Genomic DNA, 19,204 nt, shown 5'->3' with positions numbered 1-19,204 from the left:
TGCAAAAAGTGCGCATCAAAAAGATACCAAGTGTGGAGCTGTTTACCATTACTTTCATATATGATTATTTTCATGTTTCATTTTCAAATTCATTCCATGGCCCTTTAATTCAGTTGCTGTTTGTTTATCATAATCGAGGGTTGAATGTTTAAGGAGCAAACTCACCGCCAATCCAAAATGTCTTGGGAGGTTTTGGATCTCAATCTTGAAGATCTCTGAGGTGAAGTGCTGTTGTGTCAGATAGTGATAAGGATCCGTTATGGCAGCACCAGTCATCGGTACGTCAGAGGTGCTGGTGGAATGGTTATCTTGTGGGTCAAGACCTGATAGACAAATGAACAGATTAAAAAAATTGATACGGCTAGAGCTATATTGTCTAGGTCTTCATAGCTCTAGAAGCCCGTTTCAGACACAGCCTAAGTAACAGATCAACAAAGTTGCAAGTTATGCATTAAGAGCATCTGATTCCAAATACATTACACCAATCTTTGTGCATACATGTACATGTAGCACAACGTGGAAAATACTTTTTGCAGACCAAATGAAGTGCAGAATTTTTGTTCAAACTTTCTTGAATTCTATCTTTAGCAAGGAGAAATCCAATTGAATAGATGTTTTGCTGCAGAGCACAGGCCATTGTAGGCTTTAGATGTACAGTATGGGATTTAAGTCTGGTGTATTAAAGGTGTCTTCACAGCTACTATCTGGGAAAAAATGTAGTTGATAGTTGAAGTCAGCAATTTGTACTCCACTTCTGTCAATAGAGCGTGCAAGTTGACCTCAAAAACCTCAGTGATTTTACTAGGTTTATCCAGTCAAGGGCAAAGAATGGGTTCTGAACAAGAAAAAAATCTTTCCAATTTACAACACATTAAAAAAATATTGCAAGTTGATTACTTTAGTAAATTGAAAAAATGTTGACCTCCACTTCCGTTCATTGGGTGAATTGGGTGAATTCAAACACGGGAGTCTGTGGCTAGACTAGTCAGTGTTTGGTACCAAGATGTTCACATGAAAAGTGAATGTGAACTGGCGAGACTTGCATGCTCTATTATTGTACATATAATCTGTGTAGCACCACTAGTCTGTTGTATTACATTATGAGCTCCATGTTTGTATGATGTTTAAATGCAAAGCAATATTCTAATATTTCTTTTAGATGGACTCAAAGGTACTTCAAATGTGGGTAATTGAAAAATCAATGCTGTAAAATATGAATGTCGTTGTAAAGTTAGCATCGTACAAGATGTATCTTAATTTGCACAGTATCCAAGGAATTGCTGCTTTTTATATGTTCATCAAAGCTGCAATTTCCTTGTGTAATTTAAAACTCTAAACACAAATAATACAGAAATGTACAATCACCAAATCAGTGTTTGAGCTCTTACGTCTTTCTGATACCTAGTAATACTTAAAAAAAATTGCAGGGCAAACCATGTTTCTAAATGTCACAAACTTTTTATAGGGCAAACAAATTTTCGTGTAAAAGCAAGATCAGTGATAAGATAAATAAAAGTGTACACTAGCAACATTTAAACAAACAGTGATTTTTCTGAATTTTTTTTATTTAAAACCTAATTCTTGCTTGTACAAAAGTAATTGTTGAAAAATCCATACTGAGTAAAAGAGCTTGTTGGACAATGTTGGAATTACAAACATATACCCTCAATATTCATGCCAGAAAAGTAAGACAACATATTGGTCAGCAAAGGGGATGACAAGGGTTTAAGTCTTTTGTGGCTTGTTTCTTTCTTTTCAATAATTAAAGGGAATATACATCATTTGCTTTTGCTGTAATTTTCAGAAATGGATGGAATTGGGGGGTAGGAAATATATAGCAAATCTAGTTACACTGACTTTTTTGAGGTTTTGGGTTCGAAAATGCTATAAAAACCAAGAAAAACAATCATTTTCCTGTAGCCTGGTTCCCTGACTCCATTTAAGAAGAAACAGAGCAGTTTAAATATATTGGGGAATTGTAAGGTCAGGGAACCAGTCTAGCTGGCTTGTACCCGTTCATAGGTTTGTAATCGATTGCAAACAAGTGTGATGGTCAACTGGGGCCAGTATTTGAAAAAAAGCCAGTTTTTTCCAACGCTGATCGGCCGATCAGCGTTGGAAATGGATACAAAAATACCACTTTTCTTGAAAATGACAGTATACTAGGTGCCATGATTTTACAGGATGCTTTACACTGTCATTCACTAACAGTCCAGCAAGGTATTTCAAAATGATTTGGTAGTTTTATTTTTTGATGTTTGCAAATGTTGTATTTTCCCTTTAATTCCTGACAGACATAATAGACAATGCACAATATGTACACCTGTCAATCTTTCTGTGTGCTGCATTCTGATTGGTTGGAATTGATCAGCATTAACTACTAATAGGCCACGCCCCTTGACAGCCAAACCAATCAAACATAAAAGCTGATCTACGTCTTTTACCAAAATGGAACTTCAGAGGAAGCGCCAAGCCAGAAACCAACAGTGTTATCTGTCAATGAAAATAAGAAGACATGATACTGAAACTATTGCACAATTTATCCAGGGCCAATTTTCATGCAGACCTGACAAAAAAAATTTGGGGAACAACTGAGAAAAAATCCTGGAACTTTCTGTTCAGCTTTCATAACAGGTGCATTAAGTACATGTGTGCACACTTTATATCCAGGCGAGGGGGTACTTGTGAACGGAGTGCTACACACACAAAATGAAGAGATTGCATATAAATTCCAGTTTCACTCACCGATGCCATCTACACTCTTGCCGATGGTAAACTCACACTTGTTGCGATAACTCTCTAATACTGGCTGTGATTGTGCAAACAAACAATGAAAATGAAAGGAACAAATCAGACATCTCCAATGTCAGGAATATTTACCCCACAAAAGATTCACATGCTGTATAGTTTATCTAACAAGAAATCCAGGTTGAAATATAAATTTAGTACAAGTAAGGTGACTCTATCTATCTACCCGAGTTCAAAGATCACACCAGTCAAGCTATTAACCTAACACTATGTGCCAATGTGAACTATCATTGAGATTATAATTCATAAAATCATTCACAATACTACAAATAAATTTAAATAAAATCTATATTTTTATCAACAAATATTTGTCACCTAGCTTACTCACCGATGGCTTAATTGGTTCCAACTCACATGCCATCCTACTGTGGTTCTTCCTGTCAATCAAATGAAGAGTGCACTATTCAACATGAGGGTGTGGGTTCGAATCCCACTCCAACAGGCTTGTAAATTTCTTGTGGTAACCACAGCTATATATGCACAAGATTCAAACTGGCCCACTAATCTTTGCAAGCTCTGTTATTGAGTGGTTAAGATGTCTGCACTAGTAAGCAGGAGGTCATGGGTTCATATCTCACCCAAGCAAGCTTGCAGAATCTTTGCTCGTAAGCTTTCAGACAGCACTAATATACAGTGCATTCAAATTTACATTGGTGAAGGTCAAAACCAGGTATTCACATTCACAACTCCCCTAGGTAAACAATTAATTAAACTCATTGGTTGTAGTACCTGTGTTACAACTGATAATGACTGATAGTGAAATTGCCCGATAGTGTAGTAAATGTTACTACACTATCGGTTAATATTTGTTACATTATCAATTAAAACGGATAATGTAACAACAATGGACTGATAGTGTGTACATTTTTACTACACTATCGGTCAATTTCTGTTACATTATCGGTTAGTGATACAGTATCGGTCAATTTGTGTGACATTATCAGTTGGTGATACATTATCCGTTGGTTACTACATTATCAGTTGTAACAACCTGCTGTATCAGATTGGGACCAGCCAGCCAACCCCAGCAAGTCTGATGGTCAAGTACCTGAGACATTTGCACTAGGAAGCAGGAGATTGTTGGTGCGAGTCTCATTCGAGCAGCTTATGAATTGTGAAGTTTTGGTTTTGTGTTCATTTTTCTGCTTTTTGTTTGTAAACATTTTTTTACCAACTCCCCCCCCCCTTTTAATCTTTGGGACTTTTGTATGTGGAAAGGAAGTTTATTTCAGAAGTTGGCCCAAAGCTTGCTGAGTTTTAATTGATTCTCAAGAAAAATGAGGCATCATTTTCTGGACTTTTAAATGAAATTTCAGGGCAGCTGTACATGTACATCATGTACATGTAAGTCCACTTGCCAGAAAACTGTGTCTGGAAACAGTTTTTTTGTCAACAAAGATCACATTTCCATTCTGGCCCACAACCATCCCGTGTCTTTGGTGAGTAGCTCACCTTTGTTGCTTCAGCCAGGGAGACATCTCCCCAATGTTCCGTTGCAGCATCTTGGATAAATTCCTCAGAAACTCCCTGGTGTTGGTCTATTTGGTGGATAGCTGGTCCTCATACAGCTGGTTCCACAGTGGAGTCAGCATGTTGTTGAACCTGTAGATTGGAAAAAGATGTGAAAAGCACATTCAGTTTTTCCAGAGTCTTAACAAATATTGGAAAAAGTGAATAGCTCAACTGCTATCCTTTTGCGATATATGGCAGACACAATACAAGGGTGTTATTTGATTTGGGTATATTGGGCTAGATTATGCAAAAGACTAGACCCAAACCAAATAGCGCCCTCGTATTGTGTCCACCGTATCTCCAAAGGGTAATGGATTGTGTGTGGAACTTGTCATCTTTCTACATACAACCATTCTCCTTACTTCAGTTCATAGTTCTGGTGGTGCATTGCAAATTAAAGTTTAAGCTTGAAACAATGAGGGTAATGTGTTCAACTTAGACAGTTTATCAGATAAAATAAGAATCATCTGAAACTGTAAATCGCACACACACTCTACACAGACATATGCAACCTTTAATGCTGTACGGTACCTTCTAGGAAAAAAAACAAGGAAAACTGTCCACATAACAGTTTTGCTCAACAAATGCCAGATGAGGTACTGAATTTACTTAAAGTTCCGTGCTATTTTCGAGTTTCATCCCGAAAAACAGATTTCTTTACCAATCTGCTATTTTTCAAGCAATACAAAAGTTATTCACTTTTGAATGAAACACCAAACACAAAAAAGCTCACGTTCAGTTATTGAATTATTACTTTACAATTCCAAATTATTGGCTGCCAAACATAATTTCTGTTCTTGCTGGGTAGGCTGGTCCCCCCCCCCCCCCACCACAATCAGTATCAATAATGTACGGACGGGAGCCAATCATGGGTAATTTCTTAGTATAACATTTGATAGCAGAAATCTAAGTACACTTTCAATTTCAAGCAAGACAGTGTAGGAATTCCATGGTTTCAAATCTTTGTTGATGCAGTTGTATCTGTATTTTAAATGTCTTTCTTGATTATCCAAACACCAAATCTAAAGCTTGTGTCAAGTTTCTATATGTGAGATATAAATAAATATGTTGTAAGCAAAATGTAGTGAACGACCTGAAAGATTTTGTGTCATTTTTTGATCTGCATCTAATTTTATTCAGTTACAGATAATTCAAGTGTTACGTTATGTCTGTGATCTTTTATGAGCTGCAAAACTCTACATGTAAAAAGTGCAGAGTGCCATTTCACCTTTTTTAAAGAAAGGCCAAAAAAAAAGTCTCCGGTTTCTGGTATGGAGCTTGCCCAAAAAGTGGTGTGGCGACGCGGCTATTTTATTATTATTTTTACCTGGTTTGTTGCTTCAAATGTCGGCTGATGACTGCAAATGGTGCCCGACTATAAAACTTAGTGCAAATGTATGGGAGTCCAGAGAGGCCACATAAAGCTTTTTCTCGACCATAACCCCATCTAAAAACACGTTAAAATTGTGCAGCAGCAGGATTCCAGTCAAACCGTTGAGTTTGGCGGTTTTGAGACATCATCTTTCATTGAAAAAAAAACTCTTTTTTTGGGCATAACTTAGATTTGAGCAAAACCTTAGTGACGGATTACACAATGAACATGTAAAAAAGTATGCCAAAGTCAACTGTGAAACTCTAATGTCAACTTTGGTTTAGTATGCATTCAAAACAAGGAACAAAGAACTTATCCTTACAAATCTTAGAGATAAAGAAACACTAAGGGGAAAAAATGCAGAAGCTTTTTATTTCAATTACACATTGCTCCATGTCTTATATTCGCTGTTAGTATAAAACTGGAGTGATCTTGAAATAGGACAGAACACTCTTTGCTACATCTGAATCAAATGTTGGATATGGAGAACGATGAAGTTGAAAAGCACCTTGAGAACTTTATCAAGACTCATAAAAGAAATTAACAAATACCATGGTTAATTACTGAAATCAATGCACCAATCGGCCTCCTCTTAAACTTTGTCTTTCTCTTCACAGTCATTCGAGTGAAGTCAATGCGTACAATCATCAACATCTACTTATCCAATCTGGCCGTGGCTGACTTGCTCTTCCTTATGACTCAATGTATATTTGTATTGTGTTCATCCGAAGTGTACAAAGCATTCCAGAGTGTCAAATAAATCCTGGGACATACTGTTATTTCGTTTTACCGTTTTGGATTTCCTCAAAAACAAAAACAGTAAACGAACCATTGACCGTTTTGTCGTTTACAGTTTTATAAAACGACAAACAGTATTAACATAAATATGGTTTATCCGTTTTATAAGTTTAGGAAAAGTCATTATAGCACAACGATCCATTATTTTTGTTTTACAGTTTTACACAAATAACTTTGAAAAACAGCAAAACGGTCAGTATTGAATACACACTGTTTTTTTTATTTTAGTGTCATAGTTAACAGTCCGTGGTGCATTTTGTGGCGGTGGGCAAGGGGGTGGAGGGGGACCCTGCTTTACACGAGTGTTGGCTCGCCATAATTAATGCGTGGTGTGATTCCTGGCGCGGACCCTGACCCCTTCTCATGTGATTCAGTTGGTGGGGCTTAAAGAGTTGCAAGCAAAAATGGCGCTGGAAAACTGCAAGGGAGGGCATTACTTTTCACAATGGATACAGGATGGTAAGACGTTAGATGAAGTTGCAGATATTTTGAAGGAAATTGGAGTTTAAGTCGACGCGGCTCTTCAATAGCTAATTCGCAAATTCTGTCGTGAGAACGAAAATGTAAGGAGGGCACAGGCAATGACTCGATCCCAAGGACGCATTAACATTCCTTGGAGCATTGCTTAATTGCCAAACCTAAATCCAAAAAAATGGTCGGCAAGACTATTGACCGTTTTGTCATTGTCATGATTTTGTAAAACAACACTCTAAAAATAAAGCAACTAACCGTTTAACGCTTTCTACAATTAAAAACAACAACAAAAAGTATTTTTTGTGTGTCGACTTAATACCGTTTGACCGTTTTACAAAACTGTAAACTGTTCGTTCACGGTTTTTGTTTTTGAGGAAATCCAAAACGGTAAAACAAAATAAGGGTATGTCCTGGGATTCAATTACATATTTGTTATTGTTTCTAGTTACATGTATTTTGTAGAGATCATAGCAGCTGAGGGATTCTCTGCAGTGCGTAATCCTCTGACATTCAAGGAAAAAGCCTCTAAATCTCGAGCAGCAAAGATATCAGCAGGACTCTGGGTGCCAACAATTATTGTTGGTGTGATTCCGATATTCTTGCCAGAGACTGTCTTTAAAGACATCATTTTTTGGATTAATTTCGTTACCAACACTACCTGTTTGGTAGCCACTCTTGCTTTGTACATCTTTGTAGTAGTTAAAGTGTGCAAGCAATCAGCACAGTTGCCAAATTGTCCCAAGCGAGCAGGCAAGGTCCTCTGTATGGTTATCATCAATACTGCCATTTTTTTTCATTCTGAACTCACTCAACGTTTCAGCTGCAATTATTTATACTCTGGGGACAACTTATACTTTGCCTTCAGACTTCAGACTTATCAATAATATCAATCTTTGATACAGAAAGCTGTCATTTTCTTGTGTCCTGGCTGCATTTTCTTTATGTCCTCGCATAAATTTATGAAATATTTTTGGTCGCCGTAAGGTCTCCTATGAGATCGCATATAATGTGACAGGCCCTTAACACACTGAGTAAACAGTGTATATACGTCGGAGAAGGGCGAAACTTAATTTGATTTTCATCTTGTGATTGGCGCATATTACCATGAAACACCTTACTGGTAACGAGAAACATTCACAGCATATTATCAGGAATAGAAACGTATTTTACTTTAAAGTAGGGAATTGTCAATACTTCCTGTGTCATTAGTAATGTGCAGGACCAGAACAGATTGCAACCAACTGTCAGTGTCACATTCCCTGGTTTGCCCCCCCCCCCCAAGAAATATGACCCTCAGAAGTCTGGTACACCCGTCACACAAAATAAATTGTCACACAAAATAAATTGTCAATTTACTCGACAATTTATTTTGTGTGACGGTGTACCAGACTACTGAGGGTTATATTTCTTGGGGAGGAGCAAACCAGGGAATGTGACAAATGGGGGCTCGTCCGGGAAATGAAAAAAACAAATTGAGAAAAGCCGGTAGTCTCAGGTGTGTGGTTATACAGGATAGATGTTCAAGGTGGTTTATGGAAGCCCTTGCTAGGCAGCGTGCATTGAGAAGCCCAAATTGCGATGCCTATAGACAGATTGTCATGTCATGTTGGCGATTATGTAACGCGCACTAAGTCACATGGAATCAAGCTGTTGTTGCGTAAGTTAGGTATTTCTAGAATCTCCCCTCACAAACGCACTTGCGCTAGGATTAGTTTGATAGTGCTTGTATTGTTCTTGTTCATAGGGCTATCTAGCTCAATATGCAAGTGTGAAAGTAACAGAACGAACCGACGAAGAAACAGGGCAAGAAATACAAGAAGTTGCTGGGTGCATAACCAAAAAGTCATCACTATCAGGCCTCGATCTTTACAGCGGCCACTACGGCCAATGACCGCATGCCCTTCCAACTTGGCCGCAATGCCCCTTCAGAAAATACACACGTCGCGGCCAACTCGGCCACATGCCATTTTGTCATGTTTGTATTTTACCTCTGCATGTCCCGTCATGACAATCATACATCACAGATATTGTGTAGAGGATCTGTGCATACAAACACCATTCAACAAACGTCTAGTCGCGGCGAAAATAATACACGTCTTTTTATGGTTATCGTTGTTGTGTTCGTATGTACGTACACAGGCGGGTCATCTGATACACCATACCCCAGCGCGCAGCCCTTCCCGATCTCCCGGCTATGGCCCAACATACGGCGCGGTGCCACTGTACGATGTACATTATGCATATATGCCAATGCAACAACCGCTAACCGGAGCGTAATTATCATACTACACTAATATATTCAACTACCAGGAAAACCTTGGCGTTGATTGGTCAATATTGCAACGTTAATATCATGTGTATTTTCACGTGACTGACATATTGTGCGGGCAAGTTGTCAAGTTGATGAGTGCAGTGAAATCTGTTCAATGACGTGTTTGTTTTCAATCAACTTTTTAGAACATTTTTATGTCTTTCTGCACCACGAAAGGTACAGAAAATAGCCCCCCAAATTTTAACACAAATGGTGTAAGGCCTACATGTACACGATACTTAAAAAATGGGGGAATCGCCGCGCTGGACAAGTGACTGTCGTCATGTTTACGGTGTGCCACGCTACATGACCGGCCGGGGCTGCGATGTCAAACACAGCATGGCAACACGCATCACACGGTGAGAGGCTCAGACCACGTGTAGCGAACTGTCAAAACAAAAGAGTGAAGGCTCTTTTTAGCGCGCGGTTTTTGCTGAGGCGGATGTTGTACGTGACCTTAGAAACTAAGATAAACTGCTTCGAGTTGAACTTGCTATACTTAAAACGATGTCTGGACGCTCGGTAGTTTTATTTTTTACGACGGCCGGACCTCCCGTGGCGAGCGACCATTTTAACTTTTACCGTTTTAGCCAACACGGTGTCTGAACATGGCCAAATGAATGTTTCACCTGCATTAATGGTTTATTTATTTCAAACATGAAGAAGTCTAGTCTTTAGTTTATGTTTAAGTAGACATGCATTAAATAGTTTTTAAAGCAGTTTGCTTATGAGTAAGGTATATGATCAATATCCTTATTCATGCAAATTGTTTGATTGGGTTTACCACCCGCAGGAAGACCTCTGGTCATTGTTTTTATAACTTTAATTAAGATGTATTAAAAATGGAGCATTGCAGCCACATTTATTTGTTCGTATAGCCCGTCTATGCATATTTTTGAAAAATACAGTTTTGTAATGAAAAATACAATTTTTGGAGATTCAGAATACAGTTTTTTGATCCCAAAGGTTGGCGGGTCTGCGCTTATCAAGCCGCATTCGGAGCCGTCTCAACCTCGTCTCAATGGGTATCGCGCAAGGCAATGTTTGGACAAAATGCAACTGCGAGTTGGTCGCCATGAGGAGGAGGTTGAAACCCATGAGGAGGAGGTTGAAGCGGCTCCGAATGCGGCTCGATAAGCTAGTCTGGTTCCCAGACCAAAAGATTTCTGACTATTCCTGATGAATCTTAGGTCCGATAGCCTCCAGTAATACATTGTATTACAATTTACGTCACATGACTAAAACGGGAGGAATTCCTCCTTTTTCCGAAAATGTCTGAAGTTTCGCCGACAATCGGATAGCGCCCGAGTATAATATAGTTTAATTAACTGCTAACTGCTAATTAATTTTATTTTAAATGAGTTGATAATTCATATTCATTGCTTTCGTTTAGAGAAAACTGTGCGTCAAATATACTGGGATCGTATGGGCAAATTTTTTGCTGTGTTATGTACAATTTTGAATTTGGCGACCGTTACCGAGATTTTACAAAACTCAGTCTTCATTCGGCTCCGCCTGCTAACAGTGCTATTTGGGTGCCTAAGTTTGAAGATTCCAGATCAACATTAGTCAAATGTTATCTTACAGAAACATCAACTGTATTATATTACAAAGAAAGCGATTTATTTAAAAATTTGATCAGAACATTAAAAGCTACAAGCGATAAAGCGAAATCGGAAACGAAGCTCTTTGGACATGTGTACATTTGTACGAGAACTGAATACTCTGAGATTGTTTATGTGACCTAGAAAATAGGCGTGTGTACACTGGCTGTAAATAAATGTAAATTAAAGGTTTTTAAATGATTAGCCTTGGTGCCCCCTTGAGTTGGCCTTGGTGCCCTGTGGAATTTTGATGGGGGCAAGGCCAAAGTGGCCTGCCCCTTTTTTGCCCAAGATCGAGGCCTGCGCTATGCGAATGTGCAGGTCAAATAGGAGAAAATTTGAAACTGTCTTGTGGGCATGAAGTCCCCATGATTAGTGTCACGTGTACAATCGGTAATCAAATTCCAGTAAGGCAACAAAACGGTTAAGGTTCTGCGTGATAGCGGATGTGGTACGGTTATCGTCAAACAGAGTTTAGTTAAGAAGGAACAAATGTTGGAGACAAAACAAAAGTGTGTTCTTCTAGACAGTACACGGAATTTTTCAGTCGTGCGTATTGAAATAGATTCGCTGTAGTTTGTAGGAACCGTGAATGCATTGTGTATGCCAATTCCCTTGTACAATCTTATAGGGAAACATAACAGGTGTTAGAGACCCACGTGATCCTGATCCCAGTTGGTCAGGTAAACGAAATGACACACCAGAACAGAAATGCCAAAGCCCTCGCGACGAGAAAACAGCAGCAGTTGAGACAAGAGCACAAAAGCTAAAGAAAGTCACGAACTTGCGTCATCTTAAAGTTCCCGAAGTGCAAAATCTCTCCAAATCTTGTACGGAAATAATTAAAGCGCAACATGAAAATCCGTTGTTGGAAAAGCTATTGACCCTCGCGGAAACAGGTCAAAGCCGACGAAAGGGTAAGGATAATGAAACTAGGTATTACGTCTCGGACGGATTACTCTACCATGAATTCGCTTCACCGTCGACAGAAAACTATCGTGTCACACAGTTGGTACTCCCAAGGAAAATGCACTCGAAGGTATTGAAGCATGCACACAATTCCACCATGGCAAAGCATCTTGGTATCAAGAAAACAACAGACCGCGTACTTGCAAATTTCTTTTGGCCAGGCGTGCAAGGCGACGTCCAAAGATACTGCATTTCCTGTGACATATGCCAAATAACGGTCGCAAAAGGTCGTGTCGGCCAGGTTACTCTACATGTAGGTAGAATACCTTTATTGATACGCCGTTTAGACGAGTAGCCGTAGACTTGATAGGACCAATTCACGCCATCACGGAACGAGGCAATAGATACATTCTGACTTTGGTCGACTATGCGACGCGCTAGCCGGAAGCCGTAGCCCTATTGAAACAGAATGCGTAGTGGAAGCGTTGTTCGAAATCTTCACTCCAATGGGCGATCCAAATGAAATGCTATCAGATATGGGCGCACAATTCACCTCCGATCTAATAAAAGAAATAGGCAGACTTATGTCAATGAAACAACTGCAAACTACACCCTACCATCCAATCTGTAATGGACTTGTTGAGAAATTCAACGGTGCACTGAAATGAATGTTAAGGCGCATGTGCAGTGAGAGACCGCGTGATTGGGATTGGTATATCCCTGCGCTGTTGTTCACGTATTGAGAATCTCCGCAAGAGAGCACGGGCTACTCTCCCTTTGAGCTCATGTACGGTCATTCAGTACGAGGTCCTCTTACTATCCTCAGAGAGTTATGGACTGGAGAAAAATTAGATGAAGAGGTAAAGACAACTTATCAATATGTCATAGACTTGTGTGAACCGCTAGAGTCTACTTGCGAACTAGCCTGAGAAGAACTCGCGAAGTCCAGTACTCGCTATAAGAAATACTACGACGCGGGTACTTGAGATCGAAAGTTTGATACCGGCCACCGAGTATTAGTTGTCCTGCCAACTGACGTGAACGAATTACTGATGCAATGGAAAGGGTCTTTTCCTGTATTACAGAAAGTTGCACAACGTGACTATTGTATCGAGATGAACGGTAAGCTGCGTACATTTCACACAAATCTCCTCAAAAAGTACATACAATGTAGTTCGATCAGAAACCCAAAACGCACCAGAAATCACCCATGCCATGGCAAGTCTCACCCACGTTAGCCACAGTGTTATCGACGACGAGATCGAAGAAGGAATGATGGAGGTAAAACTACTACCGATAACACAAACTGAAACTTGGCAAGATGAGCAGATCTGTGTGAGTCGAACAGAAGCACAAAAATAGTGTTGGGAATTAGCAAAAACCATTGAGGCGCTCCATATTAATTTTGTTATTCTATGTGCTACATATTTCTTCAGCCCCATACAGCATGTCGTGAATTTCATTGATGAAATTCTGATATACACGGATACTTGGGAGCAACGCATCAAAATAATTCAAGATGTTTTGAACCCCTTGCGCAAGGCTAATTTGACTGCTAAACCAACAAAATGTATGGCCAGATATGATTCCCTTGATTTTCTAGGGCACATTGTAGGAAACGATGTGTAAAGCCACAGCCGGAAAAGATCACAAAAATCCTGAACGCATCTCGTCCACGAATGAAAAAGGAAGTTCGATCACTAATGGGCCTTGTGAATTACTATTGCAAATTCATTCCGAACTTTTCAGCTATTGCAGTACCGATTACAGATCTGTCTAAGAAAGGAAAACCAAATCATGTGAAATGGGAAGAGGCACAGGAACATGCATTGAGCACGCTGAAAGCGCCACTTGTATCTGCGCCTATCTTGCATCTGCCAGATCACAGCAAATCTTACATTCTTGGTTCAGAAATACTTGAAAATGATCGTCTAGGCAAATGGATTACAAAACTGCATACTTATGTACAGGTTAAATGTTACTTGAATGAGATTTTTGTGTGCGTTTAAATGAGCAAGTTTGTTTTTAAATTTTGTCTGTGTGAAAATCTACATGAATTGGCACAAACATCTACACTGTACATTTGTACAGTATGACCCTACATTTTCCACTGCAGATATTTAAAGTGTGTTTGAAACAGATTTTGAGGTTTTTAGTTGATGAAGGGTTACGATGCTCCAGGCTTTAAAATACTTTTAAGAAAGTGCCAAGTTCCATATTCATGAGCAATACAGTGATGTCATGAGCTGGAACTTCGGTGTCACTGCTGTTTAAGGACGGAAAGTTACAAAGTGTTTTGGTTGAGGTTGATGTGACTGTTTGTTCATTGTGCACGAGGCACAGGCAGTCAGTCAGATACTTTAACAACAAACTGCTACGTGTACATAATATGTACATTTTCAATGCAATGAATTTTAGTTTCACAAGTTACACAGAAAATCACAAAGCTGTAAATGTGAAATACCTAAAGCGATATCACAGCAACAGTAGAAACAACTATTAAAGTGTACAGGCATTGTAAAAAGTGCACTGGAAAAAAGATTACAACTTTCTACATGCAGTTTACCATTACTTTCATATAGACATGAGGCTAGGATATTTCCAGGTTTAAGTGAAATTCATCCAATTGCCTTTAAATTCTGTTATACAAAATTACATAAAGGCCCTGAGAAATCTTCACCATGGAAAACATAGTGAACTCCAGGGGTGTGATTGGACAAAAATGAAAAATCCACGAACTTCGGTTGACCTGTAATATACATGTACATGTAATATACATGTACATGTACATGTATTATTGTACATGTACTTGTATAGATGTACATGTATACATATGCATGCACGTATGTCCATATATAGGCCTAGGGCATGTACATTTTATGTACTGTAATTTCTGTAATGTTAGCAAATTTTGTCGCTTCAGTAAAGAAAACAAATGGGGGAAAAATTAAGAAAAAAAGTCTGGTCATTTAATAATATAATCCATATGTGATTGATTCATAAAGGCTTTTTCTGTGTGTGATGTTATTACTTTTGCATGTTGCAGAGAGAAACGATTCACACAAAACAATATGAACGGTGCTGAAAAAGTTTAATCTTACTTTAATTTAAACTCCAGTCCCAGGCTTCCAAAACATTTTTTTGAAATTTGGTGTTGGTGGTGGCTATTTTTCAAAACACTACTGCAGCTCAAACTGATTTCCATCCACAGTGACACTTTATTACCAGTTCTTCCAGCCACACTCATGAATTCCTTGACAAAATCGCGGCAATATTGACACCAATGTGTTTGCGAATTGCTAGCACACAATCGTCACTGCACAATACACACACACATCCACACGCGATATACGAACACGAGGTGCTGCAAACCCATTGAAATTTATTTTTAGTCTGGTCCTGAAGTACTCCACTGCGCATACTGCATTAATGTCTACTAGGTTCTTGACCGCACTGCATTAGACTTGTCACCAGTCCATCCATTATTGTAAATTAGAGCCTATATTTCGCCAGAAGTTTTTGGGCAATATTATTACGGAAACAGAAAACGTTAAAAATCCGGAATCCGCAAAAAAATTCCGCAGGCGTTAGAATAAAAATTCGGAAATCCGGAAAAATCCGGAAAATCACACCCCTGGAACTCTTAATAGAGCACAAACTGTATTATCATTATCGAGAGTTGAATGCTTAGAGAGCAAACTCACCACAAATCCAAAATGTCTTGGGAGGTTTTGGATCTCAATCTTGAAGATCTCTGAGGTGAAGTGCTGTTGTGTCAGATAGTGATAAGGATCCGTCATGGCAGCGCCAGTCACTGGTACGTCAGAGGTGCTGGTGAAATGGTTATCTTGTGGGTCAAGACCTGATAGACAAAAACAAACAAATTTAAAGACCAACTCCAATCAGAGAAAAAAAATTTACTTTGATTTTTTTTTAAGCATGAGATATTTGTAAGTTTAATTATGAGTTTTTAAGTGAGACATTGCACAACAAAATCAGTTCACAATAACAAACAGATCAATAAACTTCAAATTTTGAATAAGAAGCATTCCAAAGTTGAACAGTCTTAATATAGATGTACAACAAATGTATACTGTAACTGAAAAAAATCAGTGCTTTAAAATATGAACCTCTTTGTAAAGTTAGAAATAAACCTGTCTATAAATATCTTAATTTGGACAGTTCCCAAAAATGACCAATTTCTACAGTTCATATCAGCTGCTTTTTTGTGTGTGTAATTAAAAATTCTGGTATTTGAGCTAGTATGGTTTTTTTGATACTTGATACTTTGTTGATGCCTCATAAAATTTTGATATTTTTATTTGCCTTTTTTAATGGGCTTTGTATTAATCAACAAAAGAATGAATCAAATCAGTGACGCAGGCGGAAGGGTCCAGTAAATTAGACACCTACAAAATCTGTATGGCCGCCGAAAAAGTATCAGGCTACAACACCCTGGAAGGAGCACAGCTCATTAGGGGATTATATGGCGTATCTACCCCACCAATAAGGAGGCCAGAATTACCCTACTAACAACCGGTATCTCCCTTCGACAGCAACATATACGACTCCAATACAACAACCCCTACCTGTCAGAAGATGATCAGTCTACCAAGGTCATCGTATCCGATATACCCCTATCAGTCTCCAATGAAGATATTGCACCCGAATTGGAACGGAACGGAGCCAAGCTTCTGTGCTCTGTAAAAATGAAATGTGCAAGAGACTTTAACAGACCCGTTTCAAGACCGGTAGGCATTTTGAGTACATGGCTATCCCTGCCAAACCACTTCCTAACAAACTTGTGAATGATTTTAGGATTTTATTGGCGCTCCCCACTGAAAATATGGCATGAGCTGCCCCCTGCCCCCCCATTGATTTTCGGAGGCCTAAGTGTCAAAAAAAAAATAACCGGTCTACATTTCAGCACGCCTCCCCTTAAAAAATTCTGGATACACCGTGCGAACCCCCCCCCCCCCCCAAAAAAAATATTGGTTCTAGAACCGCGCCTGTGGTTGACACATCACCGAACACAGCTGATGCAATCCGGGTCATTGAATCGGCGTTTCAAAGTCACATAGAGCGACAACCAATTACAGCTCATCCAACCGAGACCGCCAACACTCCCAAACGACCTCAACCAAGCCCCACAACCCCGATCGAGAAAACAGACGACGGAACAAGACAAACGAGACGCAGGAAACGCAGGAAGCGTCACAGCAAGCAGCAAACATCGACACACCAAGACATCCAAAAGAAACAAGCTACAGCAACATATGACACCGACGAAGAGGAGTTCATCAGGTACAAAACGAGCTGAATCCTCTCAACAACCAAAAATATAAAATAAACAAGTAACGAAGTAAATAAATAAACCCATCATGATTAAATCGATGAAATAATGAAAATCTAATCAAAGCTCCTAATTGTTTGGCACAGCTTCTCTCCACATAATTAGTTTGAATGTTCAAGGTTTGAAGGATAGAGGCAAACACCTGGCAACATATAAATGGTTCCAGGATTAAAAAGCCGACATCCTATTTACACAAGAAACACACTTCACAGAAGATACAGCAAATACTCATGATATATACGACTGGCAAAATGGGAAAAGTTATCACTCATATGGCGACTCTTATAGTCGAGGTACCAGTATTTTAATTAGAGATTCAGCTAACGTTGAGGTAAAAGATTCACATTGTGATTCGTTTGGAAGAATATGTTTAATTAATGCAATCCATGAAAATGCATCTCATTTATGAATATTTATGCCCCCAACACTTGCAAGGAAAGAGTTCAGTTCTTAAAAAAATTGGAGAAGTGGATTTTTAAATACATCCCCAATACCAATGAGTTAATTTTAGGAGGTGATTTTAATTGCATACTTAACCACAGATGTGATAAAGAGGGAGGGATTAAATTACGAAAACAGAATACAATTTCACTGATAGATTTGTGTAAAAGGAAACCTTTAACAGGTATATGGAGAAATCAACATCCAGATACTTACCAGAACTTTTAGAATAAAGAATCCCAGTGTAAAAACACGGATTGATTACTTTCTTATTTCAACCTATCTCTGTTGATGCAGTTACTTCGAGCGACATACATACATAAGACCAAGTATTAAAACCGATCACCAAGCGATTTCAGTCAAATTAGCTAGCAGCAAAGCTCGACAAGGGCCAGGCTATTGGAAATTCAACAGTTCCCTTCTTAACGATAAAACCTTTGTAGATAAAATGAAGTCATATTTGCATGAGTTAACAAATAACTTAGTAACGGAATTTGAAGATCAAAGATTCTGCTGGGAAATATTGTAAATTAAAACTTAAAGAGTATGCCATATATTATTCAAAAAAGAAGAAAAGGGTGGAAGATACAGTAAAAGAATTATTAATAACAAGGCTGAAAAACATGAATGACTGTGAAGAAGAATCAGATGAGCAAAACAAACTTCAAACAACTTTCGAGATAATGTACGAGAAAGAAATATCAGGACAAATGGTTCGGTCTCGAGCACAGTGGTACGAAGAGGGTGAACGAAACAGTAAATACTTTTTGGGACTTGAAAAGCGTAACGCATTGAGAAAAACTATTACAGAATTACAGAATGAAAATAATAAAATAATCAGAGATGAAGTTGGCATACTCAATGAACAAAAAATATTCTACCAAAGTCTGTACTCTTCAAACAGCGTAGAAATAAATGAAGTAAATCAATACTTAGATGATACTCAGTTTGATTTTGTGTTAAACGAAGAACAGAAAGAGGAATGTGAAGGGGTTATTACCGAAGCAGAATATGAGAAAGCACTAAAAAGTTTGAAAAAGAACAAAAGTCCCGGAACAGACGGTTTAACAGTAGAATTTTACCTTGCATTCTGGAAGCAACTAAAAAACCTCTTTGTGAATTCAATGAATAGAAGTTACCAAGAAGGGGAACTTCCGATATCCCAACGCCGTGCTATAATATCATTACTGTATAAAAAAGGTGAGCGAAACAATTAAAAAAATTGGAAACCAATCAGCCTTCTAAACATTGACTACAAAATAGCTGCCAAATCATTAGCAAATCGACTGTCAGGCGTTATTGGAGATATCATTCAATGACCAGTCAGGCTACATCAAAGGATGATTTATCGGAAATAGTGTCCAAAGGTTTAATAATCGATGATGTTATTCATTTTAGCCAAGAGGGTAATAAAAATACTGCAATTCTCTTTTTAGATTACGAAAAGGCTTTTGACACTGTAGAATGGAGCTTCCTGATAAAAACACTAAGAAAGTTTAATTTTGGAGATAGCTTTATCAGTTGGATAAGAAAAATGTATAAAAACATTCAAAGTACAATTATGTCTGAATTTTTCACATTGAAACGTGGGCTTAGACAAGGTTGCCCTCTCTCAGCCTTAT

General features: G+C 38.6%; 1 long non-coding RNA gene across 2 annotated transcripts; it reads right to left on the bottom strand.

Annotated features, from left to right (window-relative positions):
• Positions 1–281: 281 nt before the first annotated feature.
• Positions 282–15,526, bottom strand: LOC119725849. 2 transcript variants are annotated; one of them, XR_005270742.1, is made up of 5 exons: positions 15,493–15,526; positions 4,261–4,410; positions 3,137–3,185; positions 2,746–2,809; positions 282–323 (listed from the first exon to the last, which is right to left on the bottom strand). It is a non-coding gene; the product is annotated as an uncharacterized LOC119725849 (long non-coding RNA). The 2 variants fall into 2 exon arrangements; XR_005270741.1 differs by lacking the exon at positions 282–323 and adding an exon at positions 2,464–2,493.
• Between the last annotated feature and the right edge of the window lie 3,678 nt (positions 15,527–19,204).

The sequence above is a fragment of the Patiria miniata genome, unplaced genomic scaffold, assembly GCF_015706575.1.
Source record: "Patiria miniata isolate m_02_andy unplaced genomic scaffold, ASM1570657v1 HiC_scaffold_1, whole genome shotgun sequence".
Lineage (NCBI taxonomy): Eukaryota > Metazoa > Echinodermata > Asteroidea > Valvatida > Asterinidae > Patiria > Patiria miniata.
Note: the sequence above shows the minus strand (reverse complement) of the source record. Positions and strands in the feature narration are given on the sequence as shown.